Source organism: Lygodium microphyllum, chromosome 30 (genome assembly GCF_053477565.2).
Source record: "Lygodium microphyllum isolate KBCC chromosome 30, Lygodium_microphyllum_v1.1.10, whole genome shotgun sequence".
NCBI classification, from domain to species: Eukaryota; Viridiplantae; Streptophyta; class Polypodiopsida; order Schizaeales; family Lygodiaceae; genus Lygodium; species Lygodium microphyllum.
The window spans coordinates 63,673,751-63,695,848 of NC_141164.1; positions in this window are offsets into that span (position 1 = coordinate 63,673,751).

A 22,098-nucleotide genomic window follows, 5' to 3' on the forward strand; every position below is an offset into this window, starting at 1 on the left:
CTACTTTGAATGATCGTGCATTGCAACTAATGCCAGGGGAGGTCAGGCAGTATTATAGTGCAGATTCAATTGCAGAGACCGATGACTCATTTTTATACTCTGTTGAGTATTTAAATACATTGGACCTTGGATGTGGATTTCCTCCTCATTTATTGTTGCTGCTGAAGATAAATACACATATTATTCTTCTTAGAGACCTAAATCCAGGAAGGGGTATGTGTAATGGTACGCGATTGATATGTAGAGCTTTCAATAGGAAAGTGATAGATGCTCGGATAATAACAGGGGCAAATGTGGGCAAACAAGTTTTTATTCCCCAAATTACTTTTGTTTTGAATGCTACACAATTGCCATTTAGTATGAAGCGAAGACAGTTTCCCATCCGGTTGGCATTCACTATGACAATCAACAAGTCACAGGGGCAGACTTTGTTCATTGTTGGGCTTTATCTAAAGGCACCAGTATTTACACATAGTCAGTTGTATGTTGCATTTTCAAGGGTAAAATATTTGCATGGTGTGAAAGTGCTATTGGGTGAAGAGGATGGGGATATGACCACAAACATTGTATACAAGGATGTTCTACAAAAGGTGCAGTAATGTGCATTGCTTTCTTTGCGGAGATGTAGTTATTGATGACCATGTAGGGACACTAGTTTTGCATATATGTGAATTGCTCTGTGTTGCTTTCTTTGTAGAGATGTAGTTATTGACGACCATGCAGGGACGCTGGTTTTGCATATATGTGAACTACTCTCTGTGCCCTGTTTGGTTGGCATATGCTCTCTTGGAAGTATATTTTTTTTCATATTTCACTATTTATTTGACTTTTGCATATGCCTACCCTAGAGTGCACATTGCTCACTATAGCTCCTGATGATATTATAAGAAGGACACTTGCAAGGGTCATCGAGCGTTTATATGATGATGTTAATATCGACATCAAGCTCCCAGTTTTTATTGAAGTTGTACATTGTGGATACACGCAATGTTTTTGGGTGCATATGTATGAGGTTGACCATAAGAAGAGATTTCAACGCTCTCATACTAATAAGATACCAAGGCATTGGTTCAAGTATGGATTCAAGGATTTGGGTTGTTTTGTGACGCTACATCAACGTTTGTTAATACCTGCAGAGTGGTTCACAAATGTTCGACCAGGTATTATTATTGTTGGGATGGAATGATCTTTGTTAGTTGTTCCACGCACTTATATTGTAATTTTTGTTCCAATGCAGGTGGTAAAGAGAGAGGTAGGACTGTTGCATCACCCATGCAATTACCAATGGAAACTATGGGATCGTTCCCTACTTTGCCTTCATTTGCTCGAGGAGGAGGATTTTGTTAATGATTCCTTAAAGAAAAGGAGGCTTTCTTTCCATTAGGCATCTTGGAGACATTCTCTTTTTTTGTTGGCATCGGCCATTTGCCTATGGTACTTAGAAACACATCGGTGCCTTATGCTTGGCCTTTGTGGCTTCTTTTTGACTATGTCTCTTATAGAAATTCTTTTTGTGGTGCTTGGTCTTTGTCTCAATTATGACCCATTTTAGTGTAACATTGTTGTTCCACGTACTTATATTGTGATTTTTGTTCCAATGCAGGTGGTAAAGAGAGAGGTAGAACTACTACATCGCCCATGTGATTACCAATGGAAACTATGGGATCATTCCCGGCTTCGTCTTCGCATGTTTTGCTCAACGAGGAAGATTTTGTTAATGATTACTCAAAGAAGAGGAAGCTTTGTTTCTATTAGGCATCTTTGAGACACCGCTTTTTTTGTTGGCATTGGCCATTTGCCTATGGTGCTTAGAAACACTTGCGTGCCTTATACTTGGCCTTTGTGGCTTCGTTTTTACTAGGTCTCTTATGGAAATTCTTTTCGTGGTACTTGGCCTTTGTTTCAATTATGACCCGTTTCAGTATTACGTTGTTGTTTCTAAGTATCGCGTGTGCAAGCATATGATTGCTTACATTGATGTTGAGAGGAAAGTTTGTAAGTATGGAGCATGGAAGAGATTGTTTCTATGTTTGGCATTTTGTGTTACAAATTTTTTAAACTAATTTTAGTTTTAAGTTTTGTATGTGTGTGTGAGATAGAGAGAGAGGGTGCTTAGAGTGAATTGGGGGGGAAAGAGAGAGAGAGAGAGTGTGTGTGTGAGAGAGAGAGAGTGAGTGAGTGAGTCGGAGAGAGAAATAAATCATATTGGAAATGGAGAGGGGAAATAGGAGGGAGAAAGATGAGAAATGGATTATTGAGCGAAGTTGCCGTGCAATAGCACGGCAACTTCGCATGCCACTTTGCAGCAGCCTTGCATGCGAAGCTGTCACGAAGCGGCCTAGCATTCCACGCGCGCGAAGCGCGCACAGAACGCTATAGAGTTTATAAGAAGATGGGTTCAAGGACTTTGTGTTAAACTTTCATTTTAGAAAGTCATATTTTTGTGATTGCTTGTTATTTGAACATACCTTGTTAGTAGTTGGTCCCTTTCATTTGAAATAGTATATTTACTAAATGTAAATCACACTTCTTGCTCATTTAAAAATTGAAAGTTTGTTTTGGTGGCATGTTTGTTGTCATATATTTTTCTATATTATTTGAAAGGGAAAAATTGTTGCATTACTATGAAGAGAGAAATAAAGCTAGAGGAATTGTGGACAAAAAGAGATTAGAAGGGGTTTTTTTTGTGGGTGGAGAGGGGGAATGATGTGTTTGGCTCTATGAGGAGCTCAATAATAAGACTTGGATAGACACATATTTGTTCATGTGTTTCCTGTATCTTGCTCAAGCTATCTCTCACCTAGCTAGTTCATACTCTTGCTTAGAATTGACTAGTTCTCTCAATCCCATGAAAAGAAAGGATCTAAACTATTCAAGAATGGATCAAGATTGAAGATTATGAGAGGAGAGAAGGGGACACACACACACACACACACACACACACACACACACACACACACACACACACACACACACACACACACACACACACACACACACACACACAGATGGAGATGGAGATATGGAAGGCAAGAGTGAAAGAGAGAGATAGGTGTTTGGCTCTATAAGGAGCTCAATAAAAATATTTGGACAAATACATATTTCATGTGTTTCTCCTCTCTTTTGCTCAAGGTATCTCTCATGTAGCCAACTCATTGTCTTGCCCAAATACTCTCCCCTCTCAAATCCCACAAAAATAAAGAATTTAATCTATTTAAGAAGGGATGAAGACTAGAGCAAAAAGAGATTACAAGAAGAGTGAGAGGTTGAAAGAGGGAGGCTTTGATTGGGGGGCGTAGGAGGGGGAGGCAGAAGTGAAAGAGAAAGATAGGCGTTTGGCTTTACAAGGAGCTCAATAACAAGAGTTGGATGGACACATATTTGTTCATGTGTTCTCTCTCTCTCCCCCCCTCTCTCTCTCTCTCTCTCTCTCTCTCTCTCTCTCTCTCTCTCTCTCTCTGTGGCCGTCAGTGACCCAAGGCCTCTTTTCTCTTCCCTGCAATGGGGGGGGGGGGGGAGAGAGCTTGTGGAGAAGAGGGAAAAAGTAAATGCGTGTGGCCACCGTCTAAGGAGGGGAAAGGGAGGAAGAACCCTTGGAATATTCCTTCTCTCTCTCTCTCTCTCTCTCTCTCTCACCTTCTCTCTCTTTCTGTCACTCACTCACTCACTCTCTCTCCCTCACCTTCTCTCTCTCTCTTCGTGCAGCATCCAAGCTATGTCATTTTTTCCTTGCGATGGGTGGAAGAAGAGAAGTGTCGAATTGCAGTCCTTGGGGGGGGGGGGGGGGGGGTATGGTGGGAGAGGTGGGGAGGAAGTAGAGTGGTGGTGGTGGTGTCTCCACCACCTGTCCATTCTACATGGCGACGGGGAAGTTTGTGGACTGGGCGTGGTGTCTAGGGGGTAGGCCACGTGGCCTCCCCCTTGCAATCATCGTCATCTTCTTCTTCAACGTTGTCTTTCGCTTCTTCTTCCTCCCTGTCATCGTCATCATCGAGGACGTCTCCTCCCCCCCCCCCCCCCCCCCGGCACCTGTTCGGCGATGACGGGGGGGAGGGTAATAATTTTTTTTCAATCTTCTTTAATTAAAAGGGGGGTGTTTCCTATGCGGAGGGGCAGAGGGTTATTACATCTACCTACTACTATTTGCATGTGCTGCATAATCTGAGTTAGTGTAATCTACAACTCCTATATCTTGGCTACCAATTCCTTTAAGGTATCTCTTGATACCCTTCATGGAATCCCAATGTCGCCTACCAAGTGTAACTATATAACGTCCCACAACTTCCATTGCAAATTCTATGTCATGATGAGTGGCTATCATGACATACATCAAATTGCCCATTGTAAATGCATATGAAACCTTGGCCATCTTAGCCCTCTCATCATCATCTAAGTGTGGAGTCAGCTAGACTAACCTTCACATGAGAAGGTAAAGGATAACCAATAGGATTACCATCTTGCATATGGAATCGCTCGAGTACTCTTTATATGTACTCCTTTTGGGACAAATAGAGAAGTCCCTTAAAGTGATTGCACATAATACACATACCAAGTATGTGTGAGGTATGTCCCATGTCCTTCATCTCAAAGCTTTTCTTGGGTTGGGTTTTTAAATTATCCAGCTGAGCATGAGCACTCCTAGTTATAAGCATATCATGAACATAAAGCACAAAGATAATAATGCTACCATCACAGACCTTCTTGTGTATAGACATGGATTCATATCACTATGGGAATACCCCTGTGAATGCATGAAAGTATTAAACTTATGGTACCATTCCCTAGGTTCCTACTAAGCCCATAAAGATTTTTCTTCAATTTGCATATGAGGTGTTTCCTACCTTTTTCTACAAAGTCCTTAAAGCTATTACATGTAAGTGTCCTCATGCAGGTCCCCATGTAGAAAATTCGTTTTAGTATCCAAATCTAATTGATCAACCAAGGCCGTGATTAAGTGCAAGGTAGTTGAAGTGGGAGCTCACACTCAACCGCCAAGACCCATAGATCGCTTATTGTTTCAAGCATTTCAAGCGAGCTCTAATGGCTATCTCTCACCTAGCTGATGCGCTTTCAATCCTATGAGTGTAGTGAGCTTCACTTGATGCTTGAATGAGTATCCTCCTCCCTCAAACACTCTGGTAACTCCACGATCCATGATGCAAGCTCAAGCAAGCTCAACCCTCTACCTTAAAGCTTCATCCACCATAGCCGCACGTGCAAGACAAGAAAAGAGAAGAGAAGAAGAGAGGAGAAGATTGAGAGCTTCTCCACCACATTCCCTCACCCTCACACACTCACTCCCTCACACTCTCACACTCCCTCTCTCAAGCACAAGCACAAGAAAGAGCAAGAGAAGAAAAGAAGAAGAGAGCCAAAACATGGTCAACTGGCCTAGATACAAGCAAAGGATAGAGGGTACTAGACTTAATACCATGTGCAATAACAAGATTCCCACAATAATCTTCCATGAGAAATCACCAAAAGAGACAATATAACATGCATCATCCAAGGTGCCAATAGAGATAAGGCTCTTCATGAGAGCTGATATATGACGTATATCATGAAGAGTGAACATGCCGCCTGAACCAAAATGTAGCTGGACATCACCAATGCCAACTATCTCTAATGCTAGGTCATTACCCAAATGGAAAGATCCAGTCATACTGTGATAGGAGTAAAACCACTCTCTATGAGGGGTCACATGAAAGGAAGCCCCTGAATCTATCAATTAACACTGAGTATATCTTGACAAAGCATCAATCAATTGTGAAGCATTCAAAGAAGAAGCTGCCAAGATAAGGTCATTAGATACATCAGGTTGCACCACATTAATCTCCTCAATCTTGACACTGAACTTACTAGGCACAATGTTGCAATCATCATTCTTGTCTTGCACTTTAGCATTTCCCTTTTTTGTGTGCATGTCTTCGTGTACTTTATGGCACTGTAGTCAAATATGACTTGCTTTCCGACAATAATGATAAGTAAGATTAGACTTACAACCATGCGGCTTACTGTGAGACTATCCAGGAGTCCTAGATTGAGAATTGTTAGAGTCTCTATCGTGGCTATTTCAATCCTGTTGGCCTCTCACAATCAATGCATGTGATGCATAAGAAGCATCCACATTCTTTTTGTTCAACTCTTCTGTCAAGAGGGCACTCTCAACATCCTACAATTTCAACGCATCCTTAGTGTAGAGAGCCATACGAAAAGTATCCCATGACTCAAGTAGAGTACCAAGCAGAAATAAAGGATGCAAAGTATCCTGAACTCAATCTCTTGCAAAACTAAATGGTTGATGATAGAGTGAAACTCATTCAAGTGTGCAGATATAGAAGTCCCTTCCTTCATACAAAGGTCCATCAATTGTTTCAGCCAATATATTTGAGATGTAGGAATCTACTTGTCATAAAGATCCTTAATATGTGTCCAAAGCTCATGTGCAATTTGATTTCCAATTACAACATTGTAGTGAACCTGCTTAGAGAGTGAAAAAATGATTGTGGACTTGCATAGCTCATCCTGTTCATCTTAATCCTCGGCTTCAATGGTTTCACGTTTGCATCCCCATTTTTGAGTGGTTTAACCTACAATTTTTGCACTAAAACTTGCCATATCTAGGTCTTCCAATATCTGTAATTATTCCCATCCAATTTTCAATATTGAAGATAGCACTGTCACAAGAACCATAAGCCATAATGATACCAAGCAAGTACAAAGAAGGGCAAAACAAAATGTTATAATATCCTACAAATTAGCCTCAAAACCACTACTAAATCAAGAAGACATGAGATATTGTCAAAGTAATGAGCTATCCACAACCTATAAGCAAAAGACTGTCAAGTCTAGGTGATTGCCCTCAAATAGAATGCATAAAACTGAAATGATAGGCTGCTATAATAAATTGTGGCAATATGCCAAACAACCAACTGTGAGTAACCAAGAAGGAAAAAGTCAGGAAGAACAACCATGTGCATAGATGTCATGCACAAGATATAACTCAAGCATAAATGAAGAGAACTACGAAATGCATAATCCATTGAGTAAAACCTCAATACATAACCCAGAAACATATAAATACCGTTGACAATACCTTAATAGACATCAGTTTCAAGTCCAAGCCAAGATATCAAATCAACCCATGATAGGGAACTGCATCTAATAAATATCAAGAGAGCATATACTTGTCACAATGAGTCCCACTGTCTCACTATAATAAGCTCAAAGTCAACTGCATAAACCAAATGCTCCATGTATTACATCCAAGTGCTAATGTGGCCTAGTACATAAAGCTAAGTAGCTCCCACTCACGCAAAAATAGAATGCCAAATGAGCAAGCAAAGCTCAAAACGTTATGTAAATGACATTGGAGTAGCCAAGATCCATAGAGCATACATTCAAAAGCATTGAACCCAAGTAGTCTACAAGACTCTGTGACTATAGCATCCAAGTAGCAAGGATAGGAATGATAGTCAATGTCAAAGCATCCAAGCTCCAGTCTCAGCTTAGGAGCATGTCATAAACATATCCTTAGGCATACATGACAACCAAAGTGTTAATATATCCAATATGTGGTACTCGAGCAGCTTAAAGCATAATGAGCATAACCTTTAGACAATTGCTTGTTCTCCACTATGAACAATAGCAAAATCTCTAAAACTGAGCCAATGCAAGCTCAATTGAAGCCCAAAATCATTCTAAGATATGTATCGAGCATCCAAGGTGTCAAACTAACATTCAAGCATCAATACCAAGCTCTCGAAGCATCAAATGACAAGAGGTATATGCTTTTCCTAGATAAATGATATTCAATCCCATTATTACAGAAATCAAATCTCTAAGAAAATTGAGCCAAATGTGTGTTGAAATTAGCCGAAAGTACAACCATACCATCAGTGCACCAAATAGCATCCTTGAAGCATCAAACATGCATTTCTTGTGAAACAAAGAACAAAATACTACACAGAATCAACTCTGCGAGTGTAGAGATGTGTAGCTCTCATTGCACTCTTCATTGCTAGCTATAGAACACCTAAATTCAATACCATATGTAAAAGTTATGGCCAAATATGATAATAGTGTCAAGCTACCATAGTTATCTGTGACTTCTATAGTATGCTCTATGTCCACTCAAAATGGATAAAATGGCTACTCCTCAGCTCGATATAAGCACTTAAAAATTCTTAGCTAAGGCTTGGGAAGCTCCTCAACAAGCATAGAGCAAGCTTGAATAAGCTGGAAGAAGGAAACTCAACGCATACCTCGAGAGAAAGAAACAATGGTTGCCATGAAACCTTGAGTTGAAGCTTTGAATCCGAGCTGAACCAAAGGATGAAGAAGCTCTTTAAATGGTTGGCTCTGATACTAATCGAAGGGAGTGAGCTTGGAGTGGAAGCACGTGAGTGGAAGTAAGAGCTATGGTGGGGGGAGAGAGAGAGAGAGAGAGAGAGAGAGAGAGAGAGAGATATATATATATATATATATATATATATATATATATATATATATATATGGGAACTCCAACAATCACAATGTGTGATCAGCCTTCTCTTTATTCAAATGTCACTAAAAAAGAATAAAGAATGAAGTGATAGTGATGGGTGCCCAGCATATGCAGTGTACAAGTGTGTGGATATTGTTAGTGTAGTAATACTTGGGGTGGCTAGGCATACACGCCTTTACTCGCCAATAGCAATCTTGCTTTTTCTTAGCAATGGTTCATTGATGCTTTTGCACGCAATAATGGTATTCATGATGCATGCACTCATGAAATAGTCACTTTTCAATGTAAGGTCACAACTTGTGAGATGACAAAGATGTTGCTTGTGAGCAAGAAATTGTAGGGAAGCCCATAAGTGTGTAGTGTGTGAGTGCTATCCATAAGTGGGAGTGCTAGGGTTAGAAAGAAGGTCATGAACCATGAGTGGTGGGTGGTTGCTTTTTAAGTAATGTGTCTCATGAAGTGGCCAGCCTTATAGTTGAAGCTATGGCTACCAAGAGTGGAAGAATGCTCTCATGGGGTAGGCACTCATGTATGACATATGCAAGTGGCCTTGGAGCCACTTGTAATGGTTGATATGTGTGTGTTCATGGCTTTTGTGGCATAGGTTGCTCATCATCAAGGTGTGACCAACCAAATAAGGCCATGAGCAATCTCAGGGTAGTCAACTAGCAATATGATAACCTTATGGCCACTTGTGGTAAAGTGATAGACAAGCAGGGTTTGTGGTAGGGGTATTATTTGCAACCATATCAATGTTTTGGGGTGGTAGCTTGTGTGGCGATTTCTCTCTCTATCTTAGCCTTACTCAATTGTATGGAGTGCAATCATATTGATAAAGTACTTAGATCAACACAAGTAAGTAAACTCAATAATCATGAATATGTCCATGAATCCTAATCTCAATAACTCTTGCATTTCATTAACCTACTTTCCTAAATTAGCACACCAATAATTTATTTGCAAGGCTCCCTTGATTTGGCATGACATTGCATGAATTTTCAAGTAGCACCATGTGGTTCAAATTGATAAGAAATTTGTTTTTCCGTGAAAGCAATCTTTTAAAGGTTTCTCTTGGTTTTGTTTTTAGTACTTTTGTACTCATATCCAATTCCTCGCTAGTCTATACTTAAACCATCAAAACAACCATTTCAATCTCTTAATCCTAACCATGCATGAATGAACAAGGCACAAAAGCAATAAACTAGTTCATCATTGTTCCATCCCACTCAAGCACACAAGACTCCTATTTTACCACATGGTGAAAACATGAGCACCTTACTAAGTTGATTTCATTCCATGTCCTAGAAATGAAACCAAAATGTTGGCTCAACAAGCACCAAACGATGGGACAACATATGACCTTCACATATTATAGTCCATCACCTACTTACCTAGATATTGTAGTGGACTCACCTACTTACCTTCACACATTGTAGTCTAGTGAATAGAAGCCATACATTGTCCCATAATTCAAGCGATGCACTCCTTAACTCCTTTACATTGGCTTTAAGAAACTCCATTATAACAGAATAAAAGGTAGGGATAAATAAAAAGAAGAAGAAGATGATGATGATAGAGAAGAACTTATTCTCAATGGTTCCTCACTCTCTCTTACACAAGCTCTATCTCTTTATTTCATGCTCTCAAGACCTCTCTCAATAAGGAGCATGGGAGTGTAGACAGCAACATGAGGAAGATTAATTCACAAGTGTGTAGACAACAACACGAGGAAGATCAATTTATAAGTGTGCACACACTAGAATGAGCTTTCTATTCACATTTTTTACCTAATATATATTAGGGTTAGGGTTTTGATCTAGATCTAGACACCTTACCCTCTTTTGTGGTGCTTGACTGGTCCTTCTCTTAATGTATACATATAGCTTAGCTTGATTGGGCCTAGTCTTAGGCTAAAGGAAATAGACATGGCCCCCAACCCTCACATTTTTTTTGTAGTGTTCTAATGTGATTTGAAGAAATATTACAATATGCATAGGAGTCAACTCTATACTTACATAATTTCTAGAAAACTATAATATTCTCGTATTTTCAAGTAATAGACAGAATTGTAGCTACACATTATGAGTGGGTAGTACCTAAATTCATACATTATAGACCACAAAAACTATCACTTTGTGAAATCATTTCTAGCACATTGAGTTGCATGCTTTCACTTCTCCAACATTTTGACTTGACTTTTCATCCTTCATTTCCTTTTTCCTTTTTCATTTTGAGGTTAATAGGTTATGTCAAACAAGTGGAGTTTAGATATACTTAGATGCTTCCAATCCCTAGATAGCTTGTTTGATTTGCTAGCACAACAATATGCTCTCTTAGATGTTAGTACCTTGGATAATGGAAATGCTAATGCAATCAAGGCTATGCCCAATAGTGGGAGAAATATGCGAATATCATTTTGACACCAACAAACAATAAGAGATGGACTTGAAGATGCCCTACTGGCATGTGATCACCCTCTTTTAGAAGAACTAGAATCAATTTGATTGCTAAGGAATAGATCTAGGAGTTAGATCGAAAGGAATAAAATTCTACATCGTGAGCTTGATGAGTTATGCAAGTCCACCCTCATCTTGTCTCTGACTGAATAGGTGCATTACAATGTGAAAACATGGTATGAGCTTAGAGCTTCATTTAAGTGGAAAGGATTTCAACCCATGATCAACACTAAAGAGAAGAGGGCCATAAAGGATTCCAAAAGTAATACAAAATATATAGCTCCTACTTCCCTTAGAGTGATGGTCCTTGCCAAAAAGCATAAAGTATCATGCAACATAAAGAATGATAGTCTAGTACACAAGATTTTGAATGATGAAGAAATATATGTGGCTAGTTATTAACCTTGTTATATCACCTTGTTAGTGAATGATTGTCTTGAACATTGTATGCTATATCACATGTCTAGTTATTGACGTTGTGACCTAGATATATATGCTTCATGAGAAGAGGTTAACATTACTCCCCTCATAGAAAAGTGGAAGTCCCATAGCACTCTATGACTTGGGTAACATTGTATGGGTTGAATTGGGGGGGCATGAGGAGGGTGATAATGGTGTGTGATAAAGGGGAATGATATTGAAGCTTGGCTAATCATTATTGCAAAGGGAATGAGGCTTCGTTGTCCTGGTGTATCTCATAGATAAGGGGAGGTAGAAAGAAAAGTGCAAGGGCCAGTGATGTCATTAGGAGTCTTTGATCATCTCCATGTCATGAACCTGCAATAAAAAAATATACACTCCTTAGGGGGTGTATTTTCCTTATTGTGTTATGAGGGTTTGTGCATTGTGAGGAGTGAGAAAGGAGGTGCAATGCATTGGTTAGGGTGACAGGTCTACTAGTACGTGGCCTCGAGATATCTTGCCCTTGATGGGCCCTAACACTGTGTGGTGGAAAAAGGACTAGGGGGTTAGGAATAGAACCTATCAATTGAGGCCATAGGATGCACCTAACTCGAGGGGTCCTAGGTGATATCATTGTGGGCCATCCATTCTACATTAGTTTTGTTTTATTTTCTTCTCCTTTTCTATCTTCACTCTCTTATTTTTCTTTTTTTAAAAGTAGTTCTTTTATTTTTTTTCTCCCCTCTTTTATGTTGTTAAAGAGGGTGGCTTCAAAGACTTTTCCATGCAAGCCTTGCTCATGTAATAATTGAGGGCTAGCCTTGCCACTATTGGTGTTGGAAGAAAGGGGTGACTACAATTGGTGAACTTGCATATGTTCATGTCCTCCAACAACTCAAGGCAGTAAGATGGTGGCTGTGGGAGCTCTTGCTCAACCGCCAAGACCCATGGACCTCTTATTGCTTCAAGCATTCCAAGATGAGCACTAATGGCTACCTCTCACATAGCCGACACGCCATCCATCTCTACGGGTGTAGTGAGCTTATCTCCATGCCGATTGAGTTACCTCCTCTCCCGCACACCCCGGTAGCTCCATGATCCAAGTGCAAGCTCCATCCTCAAGCTCCATGCTCCAAGCTCCATTGCCGCGAGCAAGACAAGAGAAGAGAAGAAGAGAGGAGAAGATGAAGAGCTTCTCCTCCCCGGTCCCTCACCCTCACACACTCACTCCCTCACACTCCCTCTCTCAAGCACAAGCTCAAGCAAGCAAGAACAAGAAGAAGAAGAAGAGAGCCACTTTTAGCCACACATAAGAATGAGCTTCTCATTCACTTTTCAACTTTATATACAAAACCCTAAATCCCTTTTGGGTGGTTATTCCTTTATCCCCTTTTTTACATGGCTGGCCGTGGCCTAGGCCCTTTTTCCCATTGTCCTCCTATCTTCCTAGCTTCCTTCCTACCGCTCATCTACCTTTACAAATTGCACGGGTGAGAGCCCGGTGCCCTTTAAATTAAATCATTATGCACTTGTGCACTTTTACAAAAGTATTGACTTGCACTTTTTCTTGTGCGTTTTTTTCCTTTATTTAGGACTTTTATGCACTTCTTGTGTTTCCATATTTTTCTTAGCGCGTCTTCGTCTTCCGTTTTACTTTTGCCTTGGCCTTTGTCTTCTACTTTAGATTTTTTGAATTTTCCACCTTGTTCGTCTAAGGGTTAACATTACCCCCCTCCTAGACGAGTTCTAGTCCCATGGCACTCACAGTTTTAGCTTGGATGATGAGCTTGGTATTCCTTCTGTCAGGACACCAGGTGTACAGAGAGCTCATAGTAATGTAAAGGCTCCATTGAGTGATCCGGTGGTACGCAGATTTAGTAGGGTCAGATACCCTGTTAAAAGATTTGGTTTTGAAGGTTATGCAGCTCACCATTATGCTTATATGATGAAACTAGTTGAGGATGTTGAGCCCACTTGTTTTGAGGATGCTGTTGGTCATACTCATTAGGATGCAGCAATGGATGAGGAGATGGCTTTTAACTCCCTTACCCCGCAACTCGATGCAATGCACCTCAAGTTACTACCAGCTTAACGACTCCGTCTAATAATATCACATGAATCAAGGGCTATACAAGTCCTCAAACATATATCAAATGGAATAACCGCTTCGTCTCAACGAGCTACCGATCTCTCTATCCTAATTCTTGCCAGCGGGCGACTATTAAATAATGCTAATGCATAATGGGTTGCTTTGCATGAATTAGCTTATTTGCAATGGGAAATTGCACACTATTAGCTCATATGGCTAAAGAAAGCTAAGATAAAAACTCAATAAAATAGACTTCAATAGCGGAATCTGATATTTCAGATATTGAGTATGATGATATGTTATCAGTATGATGATATGTTATTAGAACCTATTTTGACTTGAAATTGCTTTTGATTCAGCTTCTGCCTCAACTCGAACAGAATTAACCGCTCAAGAAGGCCCTTCGATTCAAAGCGCTTTAAAGACAAAGATTTTGTCACCACTCGCTCATTATAGGAGTTAACCAAAAACGTCTCACATCGCTTCATTTTGAGCCTGTCTCAAATTGAGGCCCCTAGATGCAAGCCTTCAGCCGGGGCAACTCTAGGGGCCCGATATCGGGAAAATTTGATGTGCACACTCTCGATGTCCTAGGGGACCTACTGGTAAAATTTGACGCAAATCCGATAACATTAATTTGATAACATTACCTTCTCTGCATCATCTATCTATTGCTGTAATGGAGCATCCAGGTCTGCTCCTGCAGCTGGGCCACCCTCGTTGCTCTCTTGGGAAGGTACTACGTAGTCAGGTCGAGGTCCAAAAATGCTTGCTTGCAACCGCTCGAACTCCTCATGTGAGATCTCATACTGCGGTGCCAAGGCGGGAGTGGTAGCCATGGCACACAAAGAGAGAAGGGAGGAGAGCACAAGTGTAGGGAAGTAGAGAATGAAAGTGAAAATGAGTTTGGAGTTATAGCTTTTATGTATCTAGGGTTTTAAATAAAGGTTCTTTTTTAACCCTAAAGTTTCAAATTAAAAATCTTACCTTAGTTTTTTTATTTTAATACTTTAAAGTAACCGTTAAAATTAGTCATACAGGCAAATGCTTCGTTCTATATTATTATATCCTTGAATATACTTGGATTGCTGAGTATATTCAAGTCCAACTACAAAAATTATAGAAAATTTTTAAGAAAACAAATCTAAAGGACCTTCAAAATCCCTTGGATCCAATTTAATATTTTTAATTTTAAGAAATAAGTAGAAAATATGAGCTATAATATATCATTATGCAAAGAAAATATAACATATATTATAGACCTCCAGCCTGTAATTTAATTATGATTTTAACCAGCACGATTGACTAATTACAGTATGTATTATCGCACGCTTGGATCATACTAAACTAAGATTATCTAAATTGAAAGTACTCAAAAGTTTAAAAAAAGTTTATATTTGTTCTTTATTAAAAAAATTTGTAAGGATTCCACTATCTCAAGGATATGTGGAGAAGCATAGAGTTTACATGTCATGGACTGCTCACTACGAATCCTAACTTTTCTATTATCTAACTTGAAATAGAAGTTGCAAAGGGGCTCATTGGACATTAATTGGATTTCTTGCCTCAGAAAAGAAAGGGGCCAATGGCTCTCTGCGCTAACCACAAAAGGGTTATGACCATTCCACAAGATAACCACATCTATGAGGGCTGTATGTGTCTCATCTTGGGTATCTTGATCCAAGTTGATCCATTCTCCTCACAAAAGTCGCCATCTTCTATATCAAAAGCAAATGCATAGAGTTTTTCTAGCAATGAAATACATGTAATTAAAAAATAATAATGGTAAGTAAATACGAATAACATAACAATTCATCTAAGCAAGACCTATGTCAATTAAATCACGGCATTCAAAGTAGTAAAAAGGACTTACCTAAATGTGAGAGCAGATTGGTTTACCCTGCATTCAATCGTCTCATCAAATTGTGTTCTTTTGACTTGCCAAGACTCACCCAATAGCTGACTCATCCATTCCTCGGATGGACACTTGCATTGATAAGTAATCTTTGTTTTCTTCAGAACATCACATGAACCAAACAAATGTGCAAACAATGAGAATTGAATAAACCAATTAAGATTCACATCTTTGGAGGTTGTGGTGGGTTTCATAGCACTATTGATGTTAGATTTTATATTGGACTTACATGCTCATGACAACTCCAAGTTACTAATCAACCATTCACCACTAGATAGTGGCAGCAATGGGACATGCTGCAATCTCTAACTTTCTACTACATACAATGAATTATAAAAATATATATTTTGAGTTGCAAGTTGACTTGCAAAGTTATTATAATAGATCAAAGAACCTATGTCTTCATGCCAAACATGTATCTTGCCGCTCAAACATTCCACATTCTGCCATTCATACAAAGTTGGTGGATATAGAGCTGTCAGTAAAACAAGATTGAATTAGAACACTGCAAAGATTTTTAAAAACAACTCTAATGCAAAAGAATAACCAATTATAAATTTTAAAAACTTATTGTTTTGTTTATAATTTGCAATGTATTTTTTGTCGTATACAGAGATTTGTTTGTGCGTATAAACATGTTGGATCAACACTTCTGTTACTGTACATGTTCCATTGAACACTTTTCTGAACTCTAAAATTCTACATTTCCAATGTTTGCTAGGGTTTGCAACATCCTTACGCCTGACCTTGAAACTCCCTCGAGTACTTGGGTGTATCAAAATCCAATCCAACTCATAGTACTTATCACAAATCCAATTACCGCCACTATCTTTCCTATTGAAGACCTCCACTGCAAGCATGTTACTGATGTTTTCCCTCCGTGAAGACATCTATGATAACCAAATAGAAAAATTACCTATCAACATGTGTATAATTTGCAAATGTTCTCTGTAAATAAAATGAAATTTGAATGGAGCAATTTAAAAAAAACATTGTACATGCAACTATTTTCACAAAGAAGCCCAGAGATGTTGAACAAGAAGTTGACTTATAACAAGACCATTGTTCCTTCACTAACAAATTCCTAGAGTACAAAAACAAAAGAAATATCGAGTTAAAGCATACATATAACTTACATAGGCTTTGTCTAAATGAGTTGAAACTTAACCATGGAGCAACAGAAAAAAGTGATAATATACATGTGGCTCTCTTTGCAAATAAGCCCAAAGATGTTGAAGAAGTTGAGTTTTTAAAAAATCATTGTTCTCCACCCTCGAAAACTCTTGGAGTAAAAAAACAAAGGAAAACTCAGTATACATATAACTTGCATATATTTTGTCCAAACGAGATAAAATTTAACTATGGAGTAGCAAAAAAACGAGACAACATACATGTATCTTTGTTTACAAAGAAACTGTAAGATATTGAAGAAGAAGTTGAGTGTTCAAAATATCATTGTTCTTGACTGTAAGAGACTCCTAGAGTACCAAAACAAAAGAAATTACATGTCAGAGAATGCACATAGCTTGCACAGGTTTTGTCCAAACGAGATAAAACTTTACCGTAGAACATCCATGGAAGAGAACGATATACCTGTAAAGTTTTGTAAAGAAAATCTTAGGGCTTTGGTAGAACAAGCTTTGCTCTCATAAAACATGTGAAACTCACTCTGTGTTTGTGTAGAGGAAATGAAATTTCACAGGGTTATAGATAGGGCAAGCAACAATGAGGCTGTAAGATTTCGTCATGAAATAAGAAGCAGTGAAAGAGATATGATAAATTTGAGATTTGCCTAAGAAAGAGGGGGAAACTGAAAAGGGGAGAAATGAAAAGTCAAACATAAAAAAATAAGAAAATAAAAATTTAAGTCACAAACTTTCAGGAAGTGTCAGCATTGTATTCTCCATATTTTCCCTTATTTTATTACTGAGGGAAGATTTGGGCCAAGATATGGCTTGAAGATTTATGTTACATGAATCTGGAATCCCAGCTCTCTCATTGGTTAGGCCTATATTTCTTTATTCACTCGTTAAGGGGCAAAAAAGAGAGTCCATATTTCTCCCAATGAAATGGCTGAGATAAGGTGAGATATTCTAAGTATGGGCTAGAGAAGGTGAGAGAATGCTAGAAAATCCAAAGATTCTTTGTGAAGAAATTCAAAGATTTTTCATGGAGAAATTGCCCAACTATTGTTGTGTGCATTATATGCTACCACTTGCATCACTAGGCATTATAAATGTTGTCGCTTCCATCAACAGGGTCTCTTGCCATCTGTGTGCTGGCAGCCTCCTAAATATCTTCTCTATAGTAATTGATCAGTAGCCTCTTCTCTCTCTCCCATAGGCTGAAAATTCATTGAATGGCTAACACCAAGCCCAAAAAACATTTTCTCAGTTTGCATGGGTATTTTTGCCAAGTGCTACCCTTCTAAACTCAATTTTCAACATTATCTAGTCATTAAATTATTTTTTAGAAATAAATAGTTTAAAAATTAATTTCATTTCTTATGACCTTGCCCCTAGAATTAAATGTGCCCATCCATAAATAAATTGGCTAGGCCATTTGCAAGGTGGAGTGGTCTCTTGACCCTTAGACTAGCATTGATTAATTAATTAACGCCTAGTCCCTACTATCACCCACTCACACTTAGTGGTCAAACAACTATCATAGGGTCAAAATTGGCACCAAATAAACACCAAAATCATATTGGCATAACTTATCACAACTTTTACCTTTGATATCCACTGCATCCTCAGGGTCCCTAGCATGTTACCCAAAATAACTACCATGTGCATTACATGTACTAAACAACCTTGCACATTTGGTTAGTAACTTAATCAAATGCTATTACCAAGATAAAAACATCTCAAAATTTCATGTCCTCAAATAATACCATAAGGTGCAAACAAGCTCTCTTGGGTGATATGGAAAACATGAATCATGAGAGCTAGAAGGTGTGGGCTATGATGCATGATGTAGCCATGAAGAGCATTTGGTGGACAAGAAATTAGAAAGTCATAGTGGTTGGAAGATTCAATAAGAATATGAATAACATCGCTAAGAACTAGCTTAGGGAGGCCAAGGGAGTCTTTTGTCAAATTAGAAAACTTAGGTTTTCTTATAAGTTAGCTACAAAGAAGCTTATGTCCTACTAAGCAATATGTATAAGGGGAGTCTCCTACTTCAAAAAGTAGTTGCCCTCTCCCCTCTTTCTCTCTGTTATCCACCAACTCTGACTGAAATCTACTCTAAATGGCTTAGATTAGCTAAGAACTTCTAAGAATGGGCAAGAGAAGGTGAGAGAATGCCAAAGAGAGAAGATTCAAAGATTCTTCATGAAGAAATTTAGAGATTCTTCATGGAGAAATTGTCCAACTACTGTTGCTGCATTAAATGCTACCACCTGCATCACTAGGCATTATAAATGTTGTCACTTCCATCAACACGGTCTCTTGTCATCTGTTCGTGAACTGCCTCCTAAATGTCTTCTCTATAGTAATTGATTAGTAGCCTCTTCTCTCTCTCCCATAGGCTGAAAATTCACTAAATGGCTAACACCATGCCCAATAAAAAAATTTCTCAATTTGCATGGGTATTTTTACCAAGTGCCTGCCTTCTAAACTCAATTTTCAACATTATCTAGCCATTAAATATAAATAATTTTAAAAATTAATTTTACCTCTTCTGATCTTGCCTAATTGTGCTCATCCATAAATAAATTGGCTAGGCCATTTGCAAGGTGGAGTGGTCTCAACCTCTCTTGACCCTTAGACTAGCATTGATTAATTAATTAACGCCTAGTCCCTATTGCCATCCACTGACACTTAGTGGTCAAACACATATCTTAGGGTCAAAATTGGCACCAAATGGCCACCAAAATCCAATTGGCATAACTTATCACAACTTTTGCCTTTGACACCCACTACATCCTCGAGGTCCTTGGCATATTACCACAAAATAACTGCCATGTTCATCACATGTACTAAACAACCTTGCACATTTGGTTAGTAACTTAATCAAATGCTATCACCAAGATAAAAACATCTCAAAATTTCACGTCATCGTACCAATACCATAAGGTGCAAACAAGCTCTCTTGGGTGATGAGAGAAACATGAATCATGAGAGCTAGAAGTTGTGGGCTACGATGCAGAGTGTAGCCATGAAGAGAATTTGGTGGACAAGGAATTAGAAAGTCATAGTGGTTTGAAGATTCAATAAAAATATGAATAACATCGTCAAGAACTAGCTTAGGGAGGCCAAGGGAGTCTTTTGTCATATTAGAAAACTTAGGTTTTCTTATAAGCTAGCTACAAAGAAGCTTATGTCCTACCACTAAGCAATGTGTACAAGGGGAGTCTCCTAATTCCAAACTCAACATAATCCTTTTTGGGCATTGTAAATTAAATATATTATTATTTACCAATCAATTGATAACCACATTAATTTTTTTAAAAAAGAAACAAACTAGGGAGGGCCTACTAGCCCCTTTACTATTTGCAATTATATGGATCCACTTCTAATCAAGATTGATTGAATGGTGTAAAGAGGCACTCTCAAAGGGCTTGCTCTTCAAGAGGGTGGTCACTTTGTTTCTCAATTCTTTGCACATGATACTTCTTGTTTAGTATAAGTAGATAATTCTAATTTGGATACTTTGCTTGATACCTTTTAGCTCTTCTATTATCTCGAGCTATTCCTTGTCCATGGTGATCCAGAACATAGGCATCACAACTATGTTTGTAAATTGCTAAAAAAGGGAGGGGTATTCCGCTAAGGCTACACACATGGCCGATGTCTTGTTTAGCAAAGAGGTTTCTTATTAAAGTTCTAGCCTCTAAAGTTGCATAGACCATTAAGCATGTGTGGATGAAGAGATATATGGAGACTAAATGGTGTGGCCCCATGGATGGGATAGGTGGTTCTACACTTCAATAGCAATTCATATTGCTTTTTGGGGATGCTTATGAGACTACTTGCATCAAAGTCCAATAAAAGCTTTCTAAAGCATTGAATGACAAGGGAATAAGAAGATGGGATGACCATTGGGATCTTAGGGAAGTTGAGATGGTTAACCATCAATGTGAAACATCTCAATAGTAGTATCTAACATACAAAGAAATTGAATGACTATAGGAGGTGATGTAGAGGAAGAAAGATTCTTGGCTGTCTTCATGCATTTTGAGAAAGATTCACCTAGTAAAACGTTTGATTTCTAAGAAAGGTAAGGTCTGATAGATTTATGTTAAAAAGGAGTGATTTTAAGGGCAATGATGGGTACCATGTATTCATGCTTTATGCAAATGTCTCATGGATAAGTTCCCCACAAGTGAGATGATTAGCAAGGCGAAGTAGATACTTCCCACATTGTATATTGTGTAAAAGATATGATAGAACTCTCCCACATTAGATTTAGGAATGCCAAAATGTTAAGAGCGTTTGAGCCTATCTAAGAATATGGATTGACTTGGCAAGTTCTCATAGTAAAATTAACCTCGAGTTGCTCCATTTTTTGGAGATCTTGGGGAGTTGAATAAAGGCTTAATGAAGCTTTAGAATGTGATTCAGGTGGTGGCTATGGGTTCATTTGGAGAAATAGATACAAGAAGCTTTTCGACAAGCTTCTCTTCAAACTTAGGGTGGTTATACACCAATTGGTGGACACCCACTTTTTAAGTATTAAAACTAATCAAAGTACTTCTTTAGGGGTTGGGCATCTGCAATTCTTTATAGTTCGAAGGGACATGATCTATTGTTTACTTACTAAATAGGTGAACTCCTTGCCCACTTTTGGACGAGGAGTCTCCCCTACCTAGTTTGTAAAGTGATTGACAAGGGTGCACTTTTTGCATTTGCAACCAATTTTTATAAAACTTACTAATTATTTTGCACTTTTTTGCAAAAATTATCCTTTTGGTGTGTAAAGGCTTTGTGCCCATGTCCACACCGAGTTATAAAATTTGCATGCCCACGCTCTAAGCAAGGGTTGGGTGTCCATCATTTGGTGTGTAACCAGCCTTTCCTTAGGTGACTCCAAAAATAAAAGGAATGAAGAAGTACTTGAAGCTTTGAGAGGGCTTGGGGGGAAGAGCTCACTGTATAAGGCAGCGTATAAAGCTCTTAAGAAGTGTTTGTAAGCAAGTTTTTGACTTATGGCTGGCGTCCATGTGATGTCCCCCATTTCTTCAATGGGTTGATGCAAATACATCTTACTTAACATGCTCGCATTGGTTGAAAGAATTAAGCCACCGATGCAATGTCAATGTAAATTTTTAAAGTCTTATTAATCTTAATGATTTTGCTGACTTATAGGCATGTGATGCCGACGCTACTAATCAATAGTTGGTTTCTGCTCAATGAGAAAATGAGAAATTGGCCACAGTTTCACAAATTATCCTCTTGGAAATTGTATCAGAGATTGGTTTTTGCAATCGTGGATCCATGTAGAAATGTATGCTGCTTGCTAGGATTTATCACTTGAACGGGGAAGTATATTCTCAGTCAGGAAGTATGCATTACACACCAAGATATGTGAGCTGGTAGCAATGCCAAGGTATAAGCGTGGATGGGTTGAAGCGCGTCTTGTATTTCTGGGCAGAAATACTATGATTATGGTAAATTTGCCTCTACTGCCAGTATATTCTCAGTCAGGAAGTATGCATTACACACCAAGATATGTGAGCTGGTAGCAATGCCATGGGTATAAGCGTGGATGGGTTGAAGCGCATCTT